The 27,701-nt window shown below is 40.3% G+C and overlaps 1 protein-coding gene across 10 annotated transcripts in view; it reads left to right on the top strand.

Annotated features, from left to right (window-relative positions):
• NPAS3 (neuronal PAS domain protein 3) overlaps nucleotides 1–27,701 on the top strand; it is a 629,290-nt gene that overhangs the window by 29,108 nt on the left and 572,481 nt on the right. The gene's annotated exons all lie outside the window — the stretch shown is intronic.

The following is a 27,701-nucleotide window of genomic DNA, read 5'->3' as shown; positions in this document are numbered from 1 at the left end:
AGCAGCCAATAATGCTCTCTGCTGTTTTAATAATTCTGCACAACCCTATCCTATCCTGAAAAGTACAGCTTCTGTCATAGCTGTCAACCTTTCCCTTTTTTTGTGGGAAATTCCCTTATTATAGCATGGGGAAACAGCAGGGAGGGTTGACAGCTATGGCTTCTGTACCACACACATAAACCATAAGTGAGCACGCTCTCAATGGCACAGTGATAGAAGGCAAGCAGCAGCTTTTGCGGAAGATGGTTTTTCCTTAGAATTCACAAAAAGTACAGTCTCTGCTGCGCCTTCTTCACAAGCCCCCTTGCGTTGAAACTGTAGGACAGACCCTCCTGTAACTAAATGCCCAGAAATCTGAACGTTGTTACCTTCTCCACGCAGATTCCATCAATCAAAAGTGGCTGGACATCATTCTTCTGTCTCCTGAAGTCCACCACAAGCTCCTTTGTTTTCTTTGTATTTATGAGCAAGTTATTAACTCTGCACCACTCTATCAGCCGCTCCACCTCATCTCTATAGTCCGTTTCACCCTCCTTATCAGAGATGAGCCCGATCACGGTTGTGTTATCTGCAAATTTGACAACCCTATTACTAGGGTGAGCAGCGACACAATCATACATGTAGAGAGTATAAAGGAGTGGACTAAGCACACATCCCTGTGCTGTTCCTGTGTTAGTCCTAAGCATATTAGAGATATAAGGGCCCAGCCGAACCTTCTGGGGGTGATCTGACAGAAAGTCCAATATCCACCCACAAAGTGATAGCGGGAGCCCCAGATCTCCCAATTTAGACATAAGACATCACAGTAGAACGGTATTAAATGCCGAGCTGAAATCTATAAAAAACAGTCTGGCATTGTCCCCCACAGGCTGCTCCAAATGTGCAAGAACAGCATGGAGGACCACAGTATGTGGAGTAGCCAAATGAAAGGCATTATCTTGAAAGCTTGTAGTTTGGGAAGTTAAAGGAGGAGGATATCTTCTTCCACAAAAAATACATGCATACAGACTGTGGAATAAAACTTCCTATCCAAACTTTCTGCTTTTGCTCTTCATGGGGCAGAGTGGGCAGTTCACTTGTGCTGTGAAGAATTATCTGTCAAGGAATTTAGGGCAGAGTGGCTGAAGAGAGAGCTGCTCTCCAGATGATTCCTATGCTTATTCTCAAGTCTGCAAGAGGAAGATACATCAGAGGAAGGCCTGTCTGAGAAGTATTTTGTCACTCCAAGGAGGGCACAGGAAGTGCCAGACAAGAACGTGCCAATGAAACTATAGCATCTGACTGTACTAAATGGATCACCAAATGGAAGTGTGCTTTGAGGAGCCTGTTGTTATCACATAGCTTGGAAACTGGTGTTTGACTAAATGTGGGTTCCTTGCTTAGTGAAGCCAGCTTAACACCCCTAATTACATGATTGTGCTTCAAAGCCAACCCCTTCGGTCAGGCAGAATCCAAGGACACAAAATATATTCCAAGTCATAGTCTTGGCCATGTGAATTTTCAGCCCTATCAGGAGTGTTAGATGGTTTTCTGATGAGTCTTGGGACATTGTGGAATGGAATAGTATAGCACACACAGGGGCATCTATCATAGTACATTATTTTCCCTGATGGCCATTTCCCTCCCTTTAAAATGTTTTTATTATCATTTTCAATAAGAACAACAATAAATTTACAACATCAACATTTTTTTACATTAGTGCATTCCACCTTTTAAAGAAGACACCTTCTGCATCCAGGGCCTGTGCATCCATTTAGGCGAACTAGGCAGTTGCCTAGGGCGCCAAAATGGAGGGGGCGCTGGCCAGCCTGCCCCCCTGCCGCCGTCTGGTGCCACTCCACCAGCGGCAGAGTGGCGGGGGAGGGGGAGCAGCCTAAAATCGGGCTTCTCTGCACCCTCCACCAGCGGCAGAGTGACGGGGAGGGGGGAGCAGCCCGAAATCGAGCTTCTCCGCCAGCAGCAGAGTGACGGGGAGGGGGGAGCAGCCCGAAATCGGGCTTCTCTGCAGGGCCGGTGCTAGGGATTGGCGGGGGGGGGGGGCGCCAGAAGGTGATCTCCCCTAGGGCGCAAAAAAAAACCTAGCACTGGCCCTGTCTGCACCATAGGCAACAGCAATAGATGGAACTGAACAAAAGAACAAACAAAAACAAAAATGACAACCTGTTCTGAAAACACTGAAGAAATACAAGTAAAAATAAACTGTCCATAGCTAAACATAGATTAAGATCCACAAGAAAAAAAAATTGGAGGATGTTCTTCAAGCTACTGTTTTTCCAGTGCTCAAATTAAAACTGGTCAGAATGCTCATCTTAACGAAAGGGAGTTGGCTAATATTCTCCAATGATGGTTTGAGCAGCTGCAGAATTGATTTGTGAGGCAGCAGAGGCCACAAAGATTCATAGATTTAGGACCATATCTCTCTGAAAACTGCTTGCTACTTTTTTTTTACCAAACTTTGCATCAAGTGATGTTCAGCCTCACTGAAGATTTGGAACTTTCCAACAGCCGATTCAATGATAGATTCAATGGATTCAATGATAGATTTTCAGTTAAATTCATATGAATTTGAGCTTGCTAAAGTATTTATTATTTCCCACAAATTGTGTCTTCTTCTAAAAAGCATACAGGAACCTCAGATTGCAAGCACACCTATCAGGAAGGAAGGCAATACTCAGTGTATGACAAACATAAAACCTGGCTGAAACTTGTATCTTGCTGATCAGTTCAGGTCTTTCCAGGTGGTCACTTTAGAGAGAGATAAATGCACAACTGTTTTTCAATTGATGTATGGGATGTAGACAGTTTCTCTTGAGGTTGCATATATTTTATGAAAATACTACACCCAAAATACAATATTGTTGCTGAGAAAAATGTGATTCATTTTCCTGACTGTTGATTAAGTCTACAGAAGTCAATTGTCAGTTTCACACCTACCCCTCCAGCAATGAGATTTCTTACTTCACCTTGAGATTTTAGCTGGCTTCATTGCTGAGATGAAACTGACAAGGCTTCTTCAGAATCATCTTCAGAGTAGTTGATTTCAGCTCCCTTGTGTTTGTTAGACTAAGGGTGCAGTTCCAAACAAATTTATTTGGACATAAATCTCATTGATGTCACTGAAATTTACTTCCTAATAAATATGGTTAGGATTGGGTTGCAAACATTCCCCCCCTTTCATGCTCTGGAAAGCATATAATTCTGCCTTAAATGAAAAAAAAGGGGAACCAGCAGTGTGGAAATTCATATCTCCCACCCCAGAATAAGGTTGTATATCCTGCAGCATTCAGAGTGTGTGAACAGGCCATCACACTGTTGCTTTTAAATTGTGAGGAGTATCCTAAAAATATAAAATGTGATTGAGACGCATTTTGAACATCAGGAAAATGATGTGCTGGCTTACAGCATTTTGCCCATAATAGTCAAAATTTGTATTGATATATATGGAATAAAAAGAAAAAGATGATGTCAATCCAGTCAATTGCTTTTGAGGTCTGATCCCAAGGGTAGGCAAAAGAAAATTAGAATAACTTTTATATATATGTTAACTACTGAGATCAAGTTTAAAGCAAAGGCACTCTCTTTAAAGTGTTAATATCTGTGGATGAGCTAACACTATGGTAGTTCAAAATTCAAGCTATCTATTTGAGATTTATGGAGTTCCCAATAAACTTCAATTCCTTCATATTATTATTTATTTGATTTCTTGCCCACCCTACACCACACCCTACACTACAGCAATATAAAATGTAGTATTAAAATCAGCTTAAAACAAATGCAGTCAAAAGAATAGGGTGGGTCCTAAAGATATATCACGTGTCCAAGGCCAAGGTAAACAGATGCGTCTGAATTCATGCACAGGGCTTCAGAAAAATCACAGAAGCGTTAAAATGCATGCAGCATTGTAACCATCATGCAGCTCAACGCTATCCATTTTTATTTGGAATTATGCTTCATTGATTTCTGTCAAATTTACTTCCAGAACAGTCCGTATATGTTGTTGTACATTGAGCACAGGAAGTGCCAATGAAACTATAGCACCTGACTGTACTAAATGGATCACCAAATGGAAGTGCACTTTGAGGAGCCTGTTGTTACCACATAGCTTGGAAACTGGCGTTTGACTAAATGTGGGTTCCTTGCTTAGTGAAGCCAGCTTAACACCCCCTAATTACATGATTGGGCTTTGGAGCTATATTTGATCTGTCTGCTCATCATCTCTCAAAATCATGGGTACCAGTTTCATAGATAGCTTCAGCATGTGCTGGGCTCTCTTACATAGCACCCTTTCTGAACTAAACTTAAAGCGCTGGTTTTGATCTATAGAGCCATAAGCTGTTCAAGACCGCAATACCTCAGGGACCATCTCTTCCCATATGAACTGACCCGGACCCTGCAATCATCGTCTAAGGTTCTTCTATGTGTGCCAGCTCCCCATCAGGTCCAGAGGGTGGCAACACTAGAAGGGCCTTTTTCTGCAGTGGCTCCCTGTTTCTGGAATGCTCTCCCCAGGGAGACTCACCTAGCCACCATCACTATACATTTTGAGGCACCGGGTGAAATAGTTTCTCTTTAACCGGGAATTTAGCTGAGTTTGTAGGAGGTTACTGGTTTGTTTTGTTTTCTTGTTTTTGTTATTTTGTTTCTTGTGTTTTTATTTTGTATTTTTGTGCTGTGATCCACCCTGAGATCTTTGGATGAAAAGTCGTAAACAAATTTAAGATATTAAACAAACAAACAAACAAATAATAATAAATAGAAATAGATCTTATGTGTTCCCCATTTCATGTGTACAAGTGTCCCTCTAGCCAGGTTCTTTTTTTTTTTTAATGGAACAGGCACAGCAGTAGGGCTACCATCCCCCATCTGTTGTGTGCAAATCAGATATTACACTATTGTCACTGAAAATGGTCTTATGGGAATATCATTCAAAGGTTAAAATGAGTTTGGAACATACTTTGACGGATTGTGCCGAAAAGCCCAAAGAGAAGTTGACATGAAAGCTGACTTGGTAGCATGAAATTTATGAAATCATTATTGAGTGACAGGTTGGAGGCAGTGTAAACAATCAGGCTGAGGAGAGGATCTGACTCTGAGAAAACCAATTTCCAAATAAGAAATTACGGTGCATGGTTTTGATTGAGTTTTACCTCAGCTAAAATAATGAAGATTGCCTGTTAAATTTTTTCCAGCATGGTGAATTATAGTGCAGAATCCATTGTTATTAAAAGGTGGGTTTTGTTGTTCTTCTTCTTGTTGTTGTCAGCTACAACAATTTCAAAAGAGCACAATCCGTGTGAAAGAATGAATAAAATTCAGGGAGTAGCATCAAGGACTTTGGAGCTCAGAAAACTGAGTTTGGCAGTGCTAATTTGTATTAAAGTTGTTGTTGCATGACAGCAGGAAAAAGATTTAATGCTTGCCACCTGAATCAAGCCATGGAACATTGGTTTCTATAACTGCCATGAATTTGAATCAAGGCCAGTATCTCTAAATTTGAAATAAACTGATACTGTCTTGAGGGAGAAAAAAATAGGCCACTTATGTGTGGGAAGGTATTTAGAAAATAGTATTTCAATTTAATTTTTAGCAGTATATATATTTCACATTATTAACACCCTGGCCTGTTTTGCTCTTTTCTGTTAGAGGTGTATATATAGATGAGAATGTTTTGCCCCAAAGCCATTTATTATCAGCACAACAGCCCTAAACAAGCAGTGATTTTCACACAACCACCGGTTCCAGTTTATACCCCCACTGTCACTGTGCAGCCATTCTACCAGAATGTCTTTTTCTCTCTCCTCTCTTTCGTTTTGTTACTGCACAGATGGCAAGAATAAGAATTCGTGCTAAAGTGGTGCTTTCCAGGGTATGGGTTCTGAGGTCTGAGTTCTGCCTTGGCAAAATCCAACCCCACCCCAAAGCACGATCTTTGTGTTTCAGGGAGAAGCAAATATTTCTAATCACTGTCGCTGTGTGCCTAAACAAGCGACTATTGTAGTCGCTCTTTGGCAATGGGGAAATAAATCTTTCTCTCATGTAGTGTGTGGTAGCTGCTTTAAAACTCGAATCTGTGGTAGCTTTGGCCTTGGGGAGGTATTCGGGTGAAGCCACACCAGATGTTTAAAACACATCCAGTGCAGATTTAAAGCACATGACTTTCCCCCAAAGAATCATGGGAGCTGTAGTTTGTTAAGAGTGCTGGGAATTGTAGTTTTCTGAGGGTAAAACTGCAGTCCCTAGGATTCTGTGGGGGAAGTCATGTGCTTTAAATGTATGTGTGGAATCATGTAATGGTGCAGACCTCAGCCATTTCTACACATGCCCTTTCCCATTCTCTCAGAACTGTCTTCTTTGACAACCAATTGCTTGTCTACTTCAGCATTCTGCTTCTAGCAACAGCTTAATAAATAGGAATAATGGTGGGATATTCACAAGGCGCTTATAGACTTCTGTTGCTGTTTGTCCTCAGCATCAAGTAACCACTAAGCAGTTGGGCTATAAAATGACAATATTTCTGTCATTACAGCCATCATGGGTCAGTTTCAAAGCAGATCCATACAATATGCATTTGTGTGATTCTCCCTGCACAAAATGTAAAACCCACTGGTTTTTAAAGTACGGTACGTTTGCATCCATTCTGCTGCTGTTTGGCTGTGGTTCTGTGACAGTCCACAAGTGTCCTCCTGTCATTCTGCCATCCCAGTTGTCTTCCACAGACCTCAGTACTTTATCCGTTTTGTTCTTGACTGCTTTAAGAGAGATTACACTGCTATATACCCCAGTGGATGACTGCAAAGCAGTTTCTATTCATGTATCTCACTTAATTGGGAATAATGCTTCTTGTTTGCTGCTGTCTCATATTTTGCTTTCATTTGGCAAACCAAGCCAGTTGACACAGACAGGGGGACAAGATTAGCTTGTTTGTCTCACTGATGGGCACACCAACCCACCTGTTGTTGCCACTACCCACCCATCTCTTGTGGGGCTCTCTAGAGCAGTGTTTTTCAACCACTGTTCCGCGGCACACTAGTGTGCCGCGAGATGTTGCCTGGTGTGCCATGGGGAAAATTGTGTTTATTTGATTCCTATTCAAGAGAATTACTTTATATATAGTCAATATAGGCACAGAGTTAATTTTTTTAACATTTTCAAATGGTGGTGTGCCTCGTGATTTTTTTCATAAAACAAGTGTGCCCTTGCCCAAAAAAGGTTGAAAAACACTGCTCTAGAGCACCAGCCTCATTCCTATGCCTCACTTTGAGGAGCGGGTCCTTCCTCAAAGGGAAGCATTCTAGGAGAGGTAGCCTGAGCATGATGCCACCACTACTACTTTCAGAAGTTCTTTCAACGACATTTAAAGAGGATTTCTAGCTGCCTTGCAAAAGTGACAATGGTGGTTGTGCCACTGTCTTAGACCACCTTGGTCAGAATGCCTCTCTATTTAAAAGTAAGTGGTGGGGGGAGAGGAGGAGGATTGGCAGGAGCGCAGCGGTGGAGTTGTCTGCTTCAGGTGGCGCAATGTCTTGTGCTGGCCCTTATGAGGAGGAAAAACACTTGACTGGTTGTTGCTATGGAACCACATCACAGTTTTTTTGACTTGCTTCTCTGATCTGCATTCACATTTGTCCCCCTCCACCCTTTCCTCTTCCATCTACAGCATGCAGACCAATAACTTTGAAATATGGACACTGATTCATGCTTAAAGTACAGTTAAAGGGTCGGGCACTATTTGAGAATTATACTGTCTCAAATCAAAATGTGTTTATCTGTGGAAACAGTGAAAATTCTGGTCAAATCAGAAACCAGCAGGTCTGTCCAAGAAGAAGAAGAAGAAGAAAGGCATATATCAAGGTACTCTGAGTAGAAGCTGGTACTTGGCGCAGAAGTAGTAGTAAGATCAAGCAAGATCAAAGATAATCCAGTAGACAATATGGAATCACCTTCCCGTCTTCATGAGATAAATAGAGACTCCCAAAATAAAGATGCTAGTTTTGGTGATCAGTAGACTCTCAGACAGATGTGGCAAGGCAGGTAAATTAAGAGAAGCAACAAAGAAGTTTGGACTACAGCTAGACTAGGAGTCAGTCTATCTAGTGAACAGGTGCACCAGGAATTGGCTTGCTTGCTTCTGAGCTTTACTCAGTATGCTGCCTGATTCTGACTGAGCAGTTTTGACAAGATGTTAATAGGTCTGGAGTCTTGAATTGCATGTATTACCTTTGCTCCGCCTGGCAATGTAGTCAGAGCTGCTCTGTGACAGCCATTTGGTCCTGTTTCAGGCAAATGCGATGACGGATAGCAAACAGGCTAATACAGAATTGTAACATCCTAGAATGGGTCAGAACAGTAGAGGATGCACAACTGATTTGTGCTAAAAGCTTTGAATGTTCAAATCTTAAACTCTTGTAGATTGATTTGATATTCCAGCTTTTAGAGTGCTAAAGAAACTGTTAAAAGTGTGCTGTGATGAAACGAGGAGCATCTTCTGTGTTAGAATTTTTCTAAATCGAAAGTTCTTTCTAGTAGCACCTTAGAGACCAACTGAGTTTGTTCCTGGTATGAGCTCATACCAGGAACAAACTCAGTTGGTCTCTAAGGTGCTACTAGAAAGAACTTTCGATTTTGTTTTGACTATGGCAGACCAACACGGCTACCCACCTGTAACTAGAATTTTTCTAGTTTCAGTTCAATTTAAGAAGGGCAGATTTTTGATCCATTATGTGAATTCATCAGCATCCTGGTCCTACACTTCTGGTTTTAAATACAGTACAGCTTTTATTTAACGTCCCTAAGGATCACTTTGCTTCCAGCTTTGAAAGAAGGAAAGAAATAAATGCAGTAGACATTTTAAATGGCTGATGAAATTTGGAGACCCAGAAAGTAGCTAACCAACTCAAATTATTTGATGTCTTTGTTGTAATATAACATGCTTTCTTGAGTTGTCTTTCATGTCCCTGATGGAGCCCTGAGGATATACTCCATCTCAACCTGCTTTAACCTTTTGCCATGCTCAAAGAGGCAGACTCCTTGGCGTGGAGGATGGGAATCTCTTTGGAACCTATCAGTGCTTCTCCTTAATCAGTTGAAGTGCTGTCTGTATGATAACAAGAGTCGTCCCTCTCACCCCAGGTTGTGCCAGCCTGTGAGGCTAGAGACAGACTGGAAATTTAACCTACATCTGTGGCATGGTAATACCGAGCATATCCTCTGGGCAGGTAGGCCAGAGTTGAAACTTAAAACGATTTATTTTATTTTTTTAAGGAATGCCTTCAATTTGAAATGCCCCAGGGCTCAAACCATTTTGTGAAACTTCCATGCTTTAAAAATAGCAAGGACAACATTGAGGTTGAGTGTTTTTTAAAAATGAAAAAACTTAAGTGAATACTCATAAATAGGATTAATATAAAGTTCTGAAAAAGGAGTTAAATATTTCCAAAAGGATATATTGGGGGACAAAATATGTCAACATTTATTGTCGTCACCCAGTTGCCAGTAGTCTGGATTATTGGGTTAGCACCTCAGGATTCATAAAATTAAACTGATGAGCAGTTAAGTCTAATCTTAGATAGTGAGTGATTTCCCCACCACCACCACAATTAAAATATTTTCTCAGTTAAAGGACAAAGCTTGTTTCATGTGCAGCTCACTAGACACTTGGAAACACAATATTATTAAAAAATGCACCATAAAAGTATATATACATTTTTAGCATTGGCTGTAACATCTATCTTCATCAGTCCCACAATAACCCAGTGCAATTACTGGTAATGATTACTGTTCCCAGAGCTAGTAATTTGCTTGGAACCACCTGCCAAGTTCCTGGCTCAGCTATGTGATGTTACTCATTAAGGCCTAATGTTTCAGAATCAAGCCTAGAACCCCACAGTGGGATTCAGCTAATGAATCCCATCAGCAGAAGCCCTGTGCAAGGACTTCCACTTCCCTCTCCTCCCCGCCATGTGCCCCTTTACCATTGGCTCTGGGAGGTCTGAGAGAACCACTGAAACAGCATGTTGTGAGGAGGAGAGAGTGATCGTTCCTTTTGTCAAGCCACAATCCTTGCGTTGATGGAATTATCGGAGTAGTGTGGAGTTGAATTCCTTCCCCGGTATTGGAGCACACTAATAGTTCTGTACTTTTGTTCCAAACCGATTCCCTCCCCCGTTTAATTCATTTCGGCCTTAAAATATTCTCTTACAGCAGCCCTAAAACAGAGTAACTGGAGTCATATCAAAATGTTAACAGCAGGAAAATGGTTATCTGTGATAACACATGGTTGTAGAAACGAGTGTCTGCGGTAGGCATTTCTGGATGTGTTTTGTGTGTGAAAAGTGCACGAGGCATTCATCTACCTAGGCCAAGTACTTGTTTGCAATGATGTAACTTTTTTAGATGGAGTAGTTTTTCCGTGGTGCTGCTGCCCTGCAGAGCTGAAAGTAAGTTATGAATGCAGTACTGTTCAAGAGTAGAAAGGTTTGCTTGGAAGAGAGCGGTGTGCCTGGGCCCCTACTATTGAGAAGATGCCAGTCAGGAATGAAAAAGTCTTTCATGAAACGATAGCTGACTTCCTTGTGATACAGTACAATAATGCAAAGAATTTCAAATCCAACTAATGTGTGAAAATAAACACAATACTTTTAAACTTCGGGGGAAGCATTTACTTTTAATTGGACGATATTAACTGATCACACCTAAAAAATAAAGTTGTCTCTCCTGTCTTCTCTAAATGAAAAAAATTACTAAATCGGGCATTTTTAACTCTGCTTGTTCTGAATTCTCTTTTGGTGCTTCTTGATTGTAAGTACAAAAGAAGTCTTCTGAGAATGAAGGCTTTGAGCATGACATCAGAATAAAGGAATGCTCCCCACAAGGCAGTGTATTAACAGTACTGCTGGTTTAAAATAATGTTGTTGTTTTTTTTTAAAAAAATAACCAAGTTAGAAGCAAAACTTCAGAAAGAAAATGCAACAAGTCATTTTCATTAACATTTTTCTATTTGTGAGAAGGTGATTTGTAAGACTTTTCATTTAAAGTGTTTGTTGTGATATGAAATGCTACTTTAAGTAAGTAAGTTGATCTGCCATGTGAAAGGCTGTGAATCTAGTGACTGTAGATTGAAAAAAACTTGTAAAAACTACCTATGAATGGCCATGATCCACATATCTCGTATGCAACTAATCTCCTGTGGGGGAAAATATTATGAACTAGATACCAGATAACAGATACCAGACACTGTCCTCACACCCTCATTAAGAGAGAAAGACCTAGTTCACAAACCTTTGATGGAACTCATGATTTGTCTGGAGAGCTAACCACAAGCCTCATTTCAGATTAAGCTCTAAGGCGAACCATGGTTTAACTCAGGAAAATGCAGTAGCAGAACAACTGGGAAGAAGCAAAGCAGCTGAGATCTCACCAGGAATCTGCTTGTTTCCTCATTCACACTGTGAACTGAGTCACTCTGGAAATACGTGTTACCTACAGAATTGCAGTGAGTTCAGCTTGTGGCTTGGCCATGGTGGGGTGGGGTTTCTTCCTCCTTCTCAGCTACAGTGCATCAGGAGGGGCCATTCTTGGCCTCTTCTGTTGCATTGGAAGTTGGGAAATGCTAATAATAAATAACAACAACAACAACTATTTATTTATACATACATACATACATACATACATACATACATACATACATACCCCACCCATCTGGCTGGGTTTCCCCAGCCACTCTAGGCAGCTTCCAACAGAATATTAAAATACAATAGTCTATTAAACATTAAAAGCTTCCCTAAACAGGGCTGCCTTCAGATGTCTTCTAAAAGTCTGGTAGTTGTTTTTCTCTTTGTCATCTGGTGGGAGGGCGTTCCACAGGGCTGGTGTCACTACCGAGAAAGCCCTCTGCCTGGTTCCCTGTAACTTGGCTTCTCGCAGTGTGGGAACCACCAGAAGGCCCTCGGCACTGGACCTCAGTGTCCAGGAAGAACGATGGAGGTGGAGACGCTACTTCAGGTATACTGGACCGAGGCCGTTTAGGGATTTAAAGGTTAGCACCAACACTTTCAATCGTGCTCGGAAACGTACTGGGAGGCAATGTAGGTATTTCACAAGGCTTCCAGAGCCAATCGTGAGCAAGCAGAGGGGTGCGGCTTGTGGTGGTCTGCTCCCTGGCTTTTTAAGCCAGCCACATGGAGTGGAAGACAGGCAGTCTTCATTGAATTCTCCACGCACCCACCCTTTATTGTGGCCATTAATGGGGTGGTTAGTAGGCTTGCTCATGAGGGACCTTTCTATGGATGTAATCAGTCGCCATATTGGGGGTCAGGACTAATTGGACCCATCTGTGGGTTTTGCCTACCTCATAGCAATTGTCCCAACATTCTGGCAGATGAGGCATTGGGTTGGATCCGTAGTCCAGGTGGGTAGGGGGTTGTCTCTGTCCTGCCATAAGAGGAGCCTGGGGAGGTGCTTCCTCTCCAGGCGCCCTGCTCAGGGGCAGAAGGGCATTAACACCCACTACCAGTGGTCAGTGTGTATGTGTGTGTGTGGGGGGTGAATCCAGATATGATGCACGTTGTAGGGTGACCCCTGACAATGGTCAACTCCTGCTATCCACCCAGTACCAAAACTTGCATACATCTGTAATCAATAAAGTTGTGGCCTTCTTTGATGCCAGCACTGGTATCTTGTGTCTTATTTTATTTGTTAACTGTGTGTTCAATGCCCACCCACCCACTCCAGCTTCACTGTACCTGCGTCTGCCAAAGCACCTTCTAAACAGTCCAGCACATAAAATATGCCTCAGGCTTGGATTTTTTTTAAAAAATAGTGCTCTTATCTGCACAGATGGTAGATTTTCAGGTCTGGGTCTTTGCACAACACAGATTTAGTTCAGCTTTTCGTGGAAAAAGTGTGGAATAGCTGTTCCTCATTTGCAAAAAAAAAAAATTCCTTCCAATAGCACCTTAGAGACCAACTAAGTTTGTTATTGGTATGAGCTTTTGTGGTCTCTTAAGGTGCTACTGGAAGGAATTTTTAAATTTTGTTTTGACTATGGCAGACCAACACAGCTTGTTGTTGCTGTTGTTGTTGTTCAGTCATTCAGTCGTGTCCGACTCTTCGTGACCCCATGGACCAGAGCACGCCAGGCACGCCTATCCTTCACTGCCTCCCGCAGTTTGGCCAAACTCATGCAGTCGCTTCGAGAACACTGTCCAACCATCTCATCCTCTGTCGTCCCCTTCTCCTTGTGCCCTCCATCTTTCCCAACATCAGGGTCTTTTCTAGGGAGTCTTCTCTTCTCATGAGGTGGCCAAAGTACTGGAGCCTCAACTTCAGGATCTGTCCTTCTAGTGAGCACTCAGGGCCGATTTCCTTGAGAATGGATAGGTTTGATCTTCTTGCAGTCCATGGGACTCTCAAGAGTCTCCTCCAGCACCATAATTCAAAAGCATCAATTCTTCGGCAATCAGCCTTCTTGATGGTCCAGCTCTCACTTCCGTATATTACTACTGGGAAAACCATAGCTTTAACTATACGGACCTTTGTCAGCAAGGTGATGTCTTTGCTTTTTAAGATGCTGTCTAGGTTTGTCATTGCTTTTCTCCCAAGAAGCAGGCGTCTTCTAATTTCGTGACTTCTGTCACCATCTGCACCAACACAGCTACCTGTAACTAGAAGGTATCATGTAGTCTGCTCTCGATCCACAATTAAACACTTTTGCATCCTATTAATTCCAGTTGGAGAGTTAAGGCATGGTCGCATGGTCACATCTGTCATATTGAAATTAGTTGAATTTTAAAGTGCTTTATATTAATGATTAATTTACAATAATACTGGGTTAGATACAAAGGTTGTGTAAATTGAAGGCCACTTGTGCAGTTAATCTTTCCTTCTCAGCCGTAGCCCCCTGTACTCCCGAAAAGCCCCTTTAGAGGCTTAAATGGCCTTCCTGAATGGCTTAGATTGTGTTGTGGGATGCTGCAGTGGAAGGGATGAATTTTCTAGCTGATTTATATTTAAGAGATTCCTTGATATCACAATCTGCTACAGAGAGACTATTCCAGAATTTTGCAGATGTACTATTTATAAACCCTTTTCATATTTCCTATCAAAGATGTACAGTCATACCTTGGAAGTCGAACTGAATCCGTTCCGGAAGTTCATTCGACTTCCAAAATGTTCGAAAACCAAAGCATGGCTTCTGATTGGCTGCAGGAAGCTCCTGCAGCAATCAGAATCCCTGTCGGACGTTCGGCTTCCAAAAATAGTTCGCAAACCAGAACAGTCACTTCTGGGTTTGCCACATTCGGGAGCCAAAACGTTCCAGAACTAAGCTTTTCGACTTCCAAGATATGACTGTATTCATATTCAGTTTGAAGCTATTAGTTCTTTACCTCACAGACAAGGAATTGAAATAGGCTTCTTGCTTTTAATTTAGGATTGGTTCCTGAAGATGCTTGCCTTGTCAATTCGGCCAAGCATTTTGATTATTCTTTACCAACAAAACGCTCTTTGATTTCTAAGTTGTGCATTAAGTTAATAAGAGTGACTTATTTTAAGAAGTTCATACAAGTTAACCTGTTGAAACACATGAAATATGCCTGCAACAAGTATCTCCTACACGACCACTCTTGAAGAACCACTTTTCCTTTATTTCAGTAACCCAGATTTCTGTGGCGGTGATACTTCTACCCCTTAACCCAACACCCAATTCCGTTTGGTCTGAACGTAACTGAAATACCTTTGACACATGCTATTTTTAATAAATTGCAAGTATTGGTTTGACTTACAAGAACAAAGTGAAACAAATGAGAGAACCAATCTTAAGATTTTATTATATATGCCATGGCCTAATCTGACTAAGCATCCCTTTAAAATTAGGCTTCCAGAGAAGAGGAGGGGGAACCTCTTAATCCTTTAATGCTCGAGCGGCAAAGCACCACATTTTCAGAAAGACTCTGCTTCTGTGCAAGTGACTTAAATTAAGTGGCCAGATATTCAAAAGCAATCAGTTCCCAGGAAATCTCACAATTTTTGTGCAATCATTTCCTTTCCTCTCTTTTTTTTGGTCCTTCTTTAAAAAATAGGTAAACTCCAGAAAGTGAATGTCATTCAGAAATTGCCAAATTTTCTTGACTGCCTTATTTATTTAAAGTGTGCGGAGCAGGTGTACAAGTGTTGTTCCCCCTCCTGCTGCTCTGCCTTCTTGCTGGCTGCCTGCTGGCACCTTTCTTGCCACTTAGGTATTTATTTCTACAATGCATAATTAAAATTAACAATACAAAAAGGGGAGGAATTGCATTACATTCTTAAAACTTTCCAGGTTTCTTCTCTTATGGCTGATTTATTCGATAAAACAGGCTTATCATTCATAAGTGGAAAAAATAAATATGAAAGGACAGAAGCACAAAACTACGTAATATTTACATTTTTCAATGTTATGACAGAGAAAAAGTGTAGCATAGATGTAATGCCTTTTCTACACTAGTAATATGTACATTTAAGTTGCATTTAAGCAGGATCTTTACATTAACATGCTCAAGGTTCCTTAAATAATCCAGCATTTAGTTTAGAGTGTGTCTTCCTGTGAATCTTAGCTTTAATTAAAACAAAATTTCTCTCCTGCTATGTTGTGGTACTGCATTCAAGGTTCGTTAACCTGAATGGTTGCTAGTTCGTCCCTCATGGTCTTAAGTCATAATTCCCTAGCCACACATCCTATATACACTCAGATATTTCTCTCGCTGATAATGCTTTGCTCTTTGCCAATAACCACCTGATTTCTGCAGGAAATGGAATAGATCAGAGTAGAACACGCATACTCAATTACATTAAGCAAAAGTAACGAATTTGCTTCAGTGGTACTGAAGTACATAATTTTTAACTTCTAATTTGCATGTCTGTTGCTTTTGAAACACCTCCTTCTCTTCCCCAGTGATTTATAGCCATGAGCCTGCTGCTACTTGATGGATGCAGAAAGTACAACTGAGAAACATGCAACGTGAATCTTGCATTCATTCAAATCTTGTCCCAAAATGTGTACTAAGACACAAAGGTGAAGTTGTTTCAAGCTGCCACATTTTTAAGCGAAACACTAAATTTTAATCATTGTTATGCTTTTTATAGTGTTGATAAATTTTAATCAAGGTGACTGCACAGAGTGTATTTATTCTAGTCAATGTGATCTAAATCATTATTTCAGTCACCACATGAAGATACTGGTTTAAATCATTAATTTAACTCAAGTTTTCCAGATTGTGTTTTTCATATTTCTTAAACAAATATGCATACTAATTGGTTACTATAACAGTTAAAATGTATTGTTACCAAAATATATCCGATCAACAGAAATATAGAAATATTACGGGGAAATTAATAAGAAAACCATGCCTTGTGCTATGATCAAAATTTGTCCTCTAACATTATCCTAATTATCCTTAGTTGTATGAAAGTTGATAAGCAATTATCGGAATTTATGTTATAATGTTATTTCTAAGTTTATTTTTTTACTTTGCTTTTCTCTATTTTGATTGATTAATTAATGATTGCTTAGGTTTACTTATATGCTGCTTTTCCACAATGGGCTGTGTCCAAAGTGACTTACTGCAAAACATTAGAATACAACTATACAAAATATGGAGTATGTCAGTTGAATTCAGAAATGACAAAAAAAATCAACAATTTAACAAACACAGAATAAATTCAGTATTACAAAAAAATAAGTATATAGATAAAAAACAAAGCAATCATTAACTGACAGTAAAGTTTCTGATTACTGGTATATTTGTATGCCAAGGAGCCTGGCTTAAATACACTTCAGAAGGGAGAGGTACTCTTAGCAGGTTAGATGACATAAAGCCAGCTTCCATTATCCTTAACTTCAGAGGAGGCTGGCAGCAGCAAAAGGCAGATGTTGGGGAGGGCAACCATGGCCAGTCTTTTCCTCAGCCTCCTGCAAGTATCAGCTGCTGGTGCAGGTCTTACTGCACATCTAATAAAAGTCTTAAAACAACTGCACTGCATACAGCCTTTATATATTACAAAGGAGCACATTTAAAAGACACTTACTTACAAACATAGTCTTGGGGGGGGGTCTTGGGAAGTTAGCAGAGTGTCTTAACTGCATTGTGAAACAAAGGACTTGGAACGCTTCCAGCCAAGGAGAATTTCCTTGTCATAAAATAAAGGTTCTCCTGCTTGAAGAGCAAACATTGACAGAGCTATTTGAAATGTATTGGAAAGTAAGAATTGGAATGTTTTGAAACACCATCTCTGGCATAGTTTGCCTGCCTCTTCACAATTTACATGAAACATTTATTACCCTTGCAATGTGTAATATAATATAATATAAGGATTTCACTACTTAAGTAGCATGTATTTTGTTTGTAACATGTCTGGTATGTCCTAATACTAAGTGTTTTGTGTTTTGAATGGGAAAAATAGAGATACTTCCTATGGATACTTCACATTTATTGATTTGTAGGCAGTGGTGAGTGAACTTCTAGTGCTGTAGTTGCTTAGCTCTATTATAAACATAGATCAAGAGACCGCTGTGGTAACACTTCTGAATTAGAATCTTAGGGAAGACCTACATTTGTGAACAAAGTTGGATTATTTATTTTCACTTGGAGCGTCATTATCTGCATGAAGGAAATGAAGAGTCGAAAGCATGGATATCTTTGATGGCTTAGCTTAAATGGTTGTTGGTGGTGCCTTTGCTGAAAATGAATCTATATAGCCTGTGCACTTCTCCAAGATATGTCCCTATTATTACCCAAAATCCTCAATATCTTTTACTTGAGCCTTGCTTAATTATCTTGAAGTCAAAGGGATTGGAAATGAAGGAGAAAGGGAAATGTGTGCCCGCCTTTCAAATCAGTAAGAGTGATGGGCAACTTAAATCAAATGGATTAAGTGGTGTTACATAGGGGGTCATATTTTGAGTGGGAGATGGGATAGGGATAGAGATATAAATAATAAATAAATAATTGGTGGTTGTCGATTCCAGAGCCTGTTTGCTTTTCTGTACAGCTGTCTTGAGAGCTGGATGGCAGTCTCTAAATGCTGATCCCTCATTTTTAATTGGTATATATCTGATAGTAAGCAAGTTAAGATAATCACCAAAAAATGTTTGAAACAGAAAATTAACTTCCCCCACTTTATTGTGCAATTATAGCAGCATGTTACACTTTCTCACATTACTCCCAACCCCCCTGCTTCCAAATGAAGGTTGCAATCCTATACACCAGGGGTCAGCAAACTTTTTCAGCAGGGGGCCAGTCCACTGTCCCTCAGACCTTGTGGGGGGCTGGACTATATTTTGAAAAAAATATATGAACGAATTCCTATGCCCCACAAATAACCCAGAGATGCATTTTAAATAAAAGCACACATTCTATTCATGTAAAAACACCAGGCAGGCCCCACAAATAACTCAGAGATGCATTTTAAATAAAAGGACACATTCTACTCATGTAAAAACATGCTGATTCCTAGACCGTCCATGGACCAGATTTAGAAGGTGATTGGGCTACATCCGGCCCCCGGGCCTTAGTTTGGGGACCCCTGCTATACACACTTTCAGGGGAGTGAAGCCAATGAATTCAGTGGAACGTCTGAGTGCCAAACTATGCAATATATCAGAACCAGCTTTGTATGTAGGCATTCGTTGTCTCAGTGTCATTTCCCTGAATTATAGCTGCACTTTGTTTTAACTTTTCTACTCTATATTGTGAGAACAAACAGTGTGCAAGAAGGTACTAAGCAGGAACTCTGTTCTAGTGGGGTGCAGTTGTTGACTGAATAGCTATGTGCTGCATTTACCGGTAAATAAATTGTGTATAGACCTGTATGAGATTTTAAAAGAATCCAATAAAAGTAAGCATGGGGTTGCCAACTGAGGCTGGGACTACAGTGATTCTCCCCCATAAAAGCACCCAAGTGTCAAATAGTAAAAGGGGGGGAAATGAAAAACTCCCATTGGCACCAATGTGAATGGGGTTTTTTGGTGGGATCACTGTGGTTAGGGAATGCTCAAACCTCTTTGTATACTGAAGTCCTAATCCACATTGCTTTCCCTTATTTTAAGTATAAAAAACCCCAACAGAAATAAATACCCATCTGAGATGCAATTCTGTATATTTAAATATAACATGTAGTTTTCCCCTGAGACAATGTTAAGACAAACCTAATGAGAGAGAGTTTCACATCTTCCCACAGTGGTCTAGAAATTGCCAGCCTGTTTATATACCCCAGAACATTCAGTACTTCATTAGCTGGAGAGCTATTGTAAAAAAAAAAAAACTAACAAAAAACAGGAATTCCCTCTCCTCAAAAATCTGTCTGATGCACTTTTCCTTTCTTATTTGTTCATTCACTCATTCAACCATTCTCTCTGTTTTACCCATTCACTTTGCTGGGCTCATAAATGTAGTAGTATTTTTGTCCCAAATACAAAATAAATTACTCCCTCTTGAATGGAGGAAGAAACAGTGATGCTTGTGCAATAATTTTTAATTGAATGAGCCTTTTTCAAGCACAGTAACAGCTTTTCCCTCACCATATTTATTGTCTTGGTGATAAAGGGGGGGGGAGTACAGCAGAAAGCAGTGAGCAACAAGTTTATCAATTTGAGCAGGCCAACTGCACAACTAAATGCATGTGAAACTTAACAAATCCCTTGGGGAAGCTGACTGTAAGAATTTTCTAGTCTGTGTCGAGTTACTGAGGTGCGACATGGCGGATTGAACTTAATGCCTTAGGCAAGCAGAGTCAAATAGAGACAGTTTAAGATTTTGCTGTGCCCATGAAGGGATCTGCTAGCAGTTGTCTAAATGAAGCTTTCAGAAAGGAATATAGTGTTATCATGAGCTCTTTTCCCTGAATATTTCAGTGAGTTATTCTAGTTTAAAAGAAATCCTAGTAGGATTTCCTCTGTATAAGCTTTGTAGCAGCTGAGAAAAGATTGGAGTTATTCTTTTCCTTACCAGAAGAAACAAGGGACTATAGCAAAATACCCAGTGTATTGTGGCATTTGGTTTGAAAGGGATATTTTGTCAAGTATTCCAGGCTGAAATGAAGGATCCCTGCCTGATTGGGGATTGACCTTGTTTTGACCTATGAGATGGTGCTGCGAGAAATTTGCAGAACATGTATCTATCTACTTGCATCCACTTTGCATTTACAGTACAGTTATACAGTATTTGTTTCTCTTTGTACGTATCATTGGGGAGGAAGGAAATGACCAGAATGCAAGTATGTTTCTATTAAGTGACAACATATTGCAAGATCTGGGTCTCAATGCATTATTCTCTCTTAAAATTTGGCAATATTTATTTCAGAACATGTAAGTTTCTTCTTAATTTAAAAGCACTTTAAAAGCCCTCAAGATCATCTACTGTGTCTTTTTAATTTGGCCAAAGAATTTGCTACATGCACACTTCAGAGATTCTTTGCCCTAAACAGTAATTGTTTTCCATAGTATGGAAGCATAAATAATGTTGACTTTTCAGGAAAATCAAAGCATATATCACACCCAGCATTGAAGCAATTGAAGCATATAGTAAAAATTAACCAGTATTTGAATCAGGATAATGAATGTTTTCCGCTAAACACCATGAGGAAAGTCAGCAAAATACTGTGATCAAAAGCACCATATGTGAAAGAGTAGAGTGTGTACCACAGGGCACCATATAGCTGTACAAACTGCTCAAGGAACCATTGGCTACCTACAATTCAAAGTGTTGGTGCTGACCTTCAAAGCCCTAAATGGCCTCGGTCCAGTATACCTAAAGGAGCGTCTCCACCCCCATCATTCAGCCCGGACACTGAAGTCCAGCTCCGAGGGCCTTCTGGCAGTTCCCTCACTGCAAGAAGTGAAGCTACAGGGAACCAGGCAGAGGGCCTTCCCTGTGGAACGCCCTTCCATCAGAAGTCAAGGAAGTAAACAACTGCATGACTTTTAAAAGACATCTGAAGGCAGCCCTATTTAGGGAAGTTTTTAATGTTTGGTGTTTTATTGTGTTTTTAATATTCTGTTGGGAGCTGTCCAGGGTGGCTGGGGAAACCCAGCCAGACCTGAGGGATATAAATAGTAATAATCAATCAATTAATCAATTAATAATAGTGCTCTTCCCTATTTTCCCTCTGATTGTTCTAGCCCAAGATTTTTGAAATATTGTTTAAAAAGCATTACTATCCTACTAATATTTTTGCGTGGCACCAAAAACCAGTGCTATTTGTCTCGAAAAAGAGGTGCCAGAACTCACCACGAATGCCTCCCTTGTTCTCTTATAAGGGCAATGAGGTACCAGAACCGAATTCCGGTGACTTCCTGCTGAAAAAAAGCCCTGCTGAAAACACATCAGAGTAGGTGCCAGGTGAACTTCCCTGTGGAGAGCATTCCAGATACTGTTTGTTTGTTTGTTTGTTTTCTTGCTTGCTTGTTTAAGAACTTATCAACCATTCTACAAATAAACTGAGCAGTGTACAGAAATAGAATATAAAACATACAGATAATAAAAAATAGAAAAAAACCTAAGAATTAAAAACTTTAGTTACCAGGTCCCATAACGGAGAAATTCCTTTTCGTGGCTATGCTTTTCTCACCACGCGTGACAGTGCACGCAGAGGAGGGTCTCTGTAGAATGGTTCCTTCTCAGCCTGTCTCCTTCAGAGAAATGAGATACAGGAATGATCTAACAGGAAGAAAAATATATAAAAAGAGGTGATACAAAAAAGTACTTGAGAAAAAGATTCAGGAGAGAAATCTATAAATGGTTATGGGGGTGGGGGTGGGAGGAGAATACTGTAAGTGTTTAGCTAAAATTACTTACCGGTTTTCAGGTAGGTATCCTCTGTGGGATACTTGTCATTGAAGCCAGCCCCACCCCAAATCTGCCTGACATACGCCAGTAAACAATAAAACATGGCTGAATATTAAATAGGTGTACTAATAATGTCCTATAAAAGGATGCAAAATGTAAGAGGAACTAATACAAAGCCCCTCATAATATAATTCCATATGGTGCTAGTAAGTTTCCTACAAGGATTAAAGTTTCTGTTGATGAAAACAGTGCAGATTCCATATCTACTCCACTGGAACCACGTCCGCATCAAAGCCAGCACTGCTCAGATTACCATGATGAGCTTCCACCTTCCAGAAATCTTCACAGCTGCCAACTGTCCTTAGCGTGTTTGAAGTAGGTGCTGTAAGATGCTGTTGAGTTAATAGTGTGGTGAGATGATAGTCACAGTGTTCTAGTGAGGAAGTGCAATGCCTTAAGAGTTTCAATATTGTTACTGTTTGATTAACACATGATTAAGATAATGTTCAGTTATAGTTAATTTATTTTTTTATTTTTTTACATTTGTATATCTTAAGATCACAGGGCGGTGCACAACATAAAAATACAAACATATCAGCTCCCAGTCTTTGTTGAGGTTTTCCAGGAGATGCTGGGTTCTATAAATATTGTTATCATAGGTAGTGTTTTTATATATACACCACCTCTTTCGGTATATATAGGCATAACCAACCCTTTGAGGAAGCCTAAGATTCCAACTTAGATCTTTTCCTTCCTGTTGTTCCACCAACTCTGCCTCCCCTTGCCTCTTACCCCTTAGCTGGTGGAGTCCCGTTCGCATCGATCTACAGAGCTTGCACTTTTACAAAAATTGTCATGTGTCTGTTACGGTTGTCAGCCTTTCAGTGTGTACAGGTCAAGGGGGAGGAGCTAGACAAAGAATGATCCAAGAAGTCCTCAACGGCAGAACAGGTGGAAGATAACAAGCGGTATCCCATTAACATTAGGCAGGGACTCTCACTATGCTGTCAGCCAAAGGTGTTTATTAAAAAATGCTTTCCAGATAAGTAATTGAATATGTTTTTTGTTTTCTGATTTTATCTGTCGATTACTGACAGTTACTTTATATTGTTACTACTTATTTTATTTTATTTTTTGGATTGAACAGTTAATCTGTTTTATAAATACCTTTCTAAAAAGCACCACTTTTTGTGAACAGTACTTATTTTCCCTTTCTGTGCAAGGTGCTTTAGAAGTGAAGAGATCTGGCTCAGCAAGTGGGATTTGAGGATAGGCTCATTAGTCTTTCTCTTGTTCTTTTCTTTTCTTTTCTGTTGCTCCTCGCGATATGTATATTGTGAAACACTTCTTGTTCTGTCTTTAGAATTGGCCCACTGTACAAATATCTGTAAATTTGGGGAAGGCTTTTTGCATCCCCCCCCCCGCCGCCTCCTCTCATGGGCCTGACAAACTGGTTCTAAAGCAAACTCCTTTCCTCCCTTGTTTAGAAAGTCTGACTTGGCAGATGTATTATTAAAAAATCAATATGACCCTACAAATCAATATGACCTGTCTGACAACCAGCTGAGCAATCCTGCTTATAATATGCAATTATTTGGCCCAAGCCATACAGAAATCATCATAAGAGCTCTAAGATGGTGCCAACAGATCACTTGGAGCTTTTTTTTGTTTTCAGTAAGCTTGGTCTTGAACTTTCTAATAATCTGTGATGTTTAGGGAACAATATATTTGTAAACAACATGAAAATTAATCAGTTGTGTTCCAATAGGCAAACAACTATTTAATAATAATATTTTAATAGTAATGAGGTAAACCAAAGCTGTACGCCGGCTCCCTCGGCCAGTAACGTGAGATGAGCGCCACAACCCCAGAGTCGGACACAACTTGACCTAATGGTCAGGGGTCCCTTTACCTTTACCTAAACCAAATATTCTTTACTTTTTCCTGTGTATGCTTATCTAGTGAAATATTTTGCTATAACGTAAGATTATGATCCTGAAGGTATGATATCACATGCAGTATATCTTCTTGGTAGGCTTTAGAATCAGGAAAAAAAATGTCTGAGAAAAACATAAATATGTGGTGGCAGTTAGCACTAGTAACATACTGTTTTCAAAGCTTTTTTAGAATTTTATTTTCCTAATTCCAAGGAGAATTTGGCAAGCAAGTATAACGCTGCAGTAAATCTGGCTGAGGGGCATTGGGAAGCAACATGAGTGTTGTTCTGCTGGCGGAGATGGAGCTATACCAGTGGAAACCTTCATTGCCATACAGGGTGCCATACCGAGGGCGCAGCACCTCTCCATTCTGCCTCTCCACTCTGCTCAGAGCAAGGATCTACAATGCAGAATGAAACTACAGCATCCTCGGCAAATGACTGGCCAGCAAAGAGGTTCCACTACCTGCCAAGGCAGTTGGCTCCAAGGTTGAACAGCTCTTACACGTACGTTCCTCCTAACATTTAAGAAAAATCTACTTTCCTGAAAGTCCTACCTTCTGAAACAACAGAGAACAGGTCTACTCCATATTCTGCATGGCAAAAGCTACTATCACGTGCCAATTTCATCTTCAAGCTAAAAACGTTCCTTGTAGGGCTTGGTTTCCAGAGGCGTGCTCTAGATATACTCAATTTGTCAATGTCATTCTTAAAATGTGGTATTCAGAATGGGACAGAGTAATCCAGATGCGGCCTGATAAATTCAGAATAGAGTGGCACTATTATTTCTCTGGATATTATGCTTCTGTTAATGTGGCCTAAGATCACACTAGCTTCTAAACAGCCCAATTGTGATGCTGGTTTGTGTGCAGTTTTTGATCAGCTAAGACTCCTGGTTCTTTTCGCTTATACTGCTGCCAAGCCAGAACTCATCTCTTCCTAAGTTTTTACATTTGATTCTTAATACCAAAATGCAGGACTTTATGTTCATCTCTGCTGAATATCATATTGGTAGTTTCAGCCCTTCCCAACCTGTCAAGATTATTTTGAATTTTTATTCTGTGTTTTCTAACATTAAATACCCCTCCCATCTTCTTATCACAAGCACATTTGATACAAGACCTTCATAACAACTTTATGAACACAATTTAGCAGTTTGCCAAGCCATAAGGAAGGTTAGGCAGCCACCTCAGGCAGCAAAGGCTGAGGAGCAGAGAGGAGACAGAAATTTGTATACCATGCGGCCTGCCATGTGTCCCCTAAGCTAACCTGCCACCCTCAGGTAAAGTGGAGAATGTTTTCTCATCTTTAGCTGCAAGTCTGGTTGACTTTTGTACTGTAGGGGATGAGGGGAAGAGCCATCATGTCTTTCACCTCAGACAGCAAAATGTCCTGAGGTGGCCCTGGCAACAAGCCAGGGCTGGCATGGAGTTCTGCCATTTCTGTGGATGTGTCAGAGAAATGAAGGGGCTATGAGAGTGGCACATCTCCAGCCATCTCAATCATGCTCTTTTTGTGTAGCTCTTTTGGCTACACAGGCAAAAATCATACCAGAAAACACCTCCAAAGGTGTACCTAGGCTCCTTTTGGAACCCCCTGTCTATTGAGATCAAGCAGGCATCTTCACAGTACTCTTTTCGACGCCTGCTAAAAACATTCTTGTTTCGACAATCCTACCCAGATGCTTAGAAAGTTAAAGTAATTTTAATCTGTTTTAGTATTTTAACTTTCGTATGTTTTAAAGTATGGTTGTGAATTCTTCTTAGTTTTATTTTTTATATCAATGAAGCACAGGGCATTCTTCTACAAAGTGCACTCCTATGATGTCCATAATGTATCTGGACATGAAAATTGCCAGCATGGCCTCAAAGCTAAGAACAATCCATGGTACATGTACATCAGGGGGAAGGAGGGGGGGAGCAGAGGTTGTAAGGAATTTTGAGCTACAATTTTTTCAGCCAGAGTTGTAGATACAAATTTGCACTGCAAATTGACCTAACAGTTCTGGGATCAGTTCAACTGTGTCATGCCAGCCTATAACATATATTACCTTCCCCCGTTTTATAGAATTGTATTATGTTGTAGCATACTATTTTGTGAAACAATATATTTCCTAACATTTTATGATGGCCTATGCTTGTAGGCAAATAAAGGATGATGATTATGAATGCTGCTTATCCACAAAGGTCAAATGAAGTCAGTGACATGTACAACCTGATAAGTTGACTGAAGCCAATTTTTGGATGTTGCGCTATGAATCCCTGGATGTAGACGATGGAGTACTGAAGTCCTTTTTAATTGAACTTTTCTAAGCATTGGTTCTTCATAAACCATAAATAACTCAGGAGAATATATTGTTAACTGTAATGTATTCAGATCATCCCATGTATGGCGCTGTATATGAAAACCTCTTAACTGATTACTTCGGATGTGATAAAAGCATAGTGCATTTAAACACTGCATCATATTTGTAGTCGTTTTAGTGGATAAATCTGTTGATCTAGAGCGCAGCCAACCCACTACTTTCTCTCATTCATTTATGTGATGAAACTGTCATAAATGTGTATCTGATGAAGGACGCTGCCTTTTAAAGGAATGAATTTACTGATGAAAAATGCTCTGTGTTTAAGAGGTTTTCACTTATACCATGTTAACTTTATGGGTTGAATTGATTCCTTAGAATGTGAACGGAGTTAGAAGAAACAAAATTTTCTATTCATGGGCATGGAGATTGAAAGTTTGTTGGAAAACTGCAGTTTTAGTTAACTGAAGTCGATACAGGCAACTCCCCATTGACATGCGTCCAATTGATGTGCGACTATGCACATGCTCATCACTCCACACCTGGAAGTGAACTAAAAAATTGCAAAAACGGCCCTAGAAGAGCCCAGAAAGGGCAAAAAAGGGCAAAAACAGCACTAAGCAATCCCATGAGCCTTTGCAAGTACATTCCCATGAAACTTTGCACCAAACTTTGAGGACTGGAGAGTTGGGAGTTTGAGCAAGGAGGTTTGGAGGAAATGATTGCCACTATTCGTGCCAGTCTGGTAGTTGTTGCCGTTTTTTTGAAAGTGTTTTTCAAGGGTTTCCAGGGGTTTAGAGGGTGTTTGTAGGCTTTTTCAATGGTGTTTCAAATATAAGTGATTGTGCTTAAATGCACAGTGCCTCGTAACATAACCCCATGCAAATTGGAAGTTGCCTGTACTTGAGAGTTTTTAAGACTGTAATTTAATATAGCTTTCCTTCTTTCCCTTAATAAAAGTTCACTGGTCACCGGGTTTGCGTCTCCGCTCTTCCACATGCAGCTGCTGGGTGACCTTGGGCTAGTCACACTTCTCTGAAGTCTCTCAGCCCCACTCACCTCACAGAGTGTTTGTTGTGGGGGAGGAAGGGAAAGGAGAACGTTAGCTGCTTTGAGACTCCTTCGGGTAGTGATAAAGCAGGATATCAAATCCAAACTCCTCCTCCTCCTCCTCCTCTTCTTCTTCTTCTTCTTCTTCTTCTTCTTCTTCTTCTTCTTCTTCTTCGCTAATAACCTTCTACCTTTTGCTAAGTGCATGTATAATGGTGCTGGTTCATGGTAGTTATTACACAAGAATCAGGCAGCCCTCTTGGCACCTGCCCAACTTTGCATTGCCCAGGTACTTGCTATTATAAGTGTTTGAGTATATTATTCTTCGGTTGGGCGGGAGGGGCGAACATATGCAGAAGGTAATGCACAGTTAAGCTTCTTTTAGGAATAACATATAAGAAATTTGCAACGATTACTTGGATCTGCATTACAAAAAATAATTTATGTGCACTGCAGAAAGTGTTCCAATCATGCCATGAAATGTCCTAAAAAATAAAGGGGCTGGTCTTAGACATCTATTCCTAGTATGAAGTTCAGTCTCACACAACCAAAGCAACAGAAGTGGGGTGTTGTTGAAGAAGAAGAAGAAGAGGAGGAG

The sequence above is a fragment of the Lacerta agilis genome, chromosome 1 (assembly GCF_009819535.1).
Source record: "Lacerta agilis isolate rLacAgi1 chromosome 1, rLacAgi1.pri, whole genome shotgun sequence".
Lineage (NCBI taxonomy): Eukaryota > Metazoa > Chordata > Lepidosauria > Squamata > Lacertidae > Lacerta > Lacerta agilis.
Note: the sequence above shows the minus strand (reverse complement) of the source record. Positions and strands in the feature narration are given on the sequence as shown.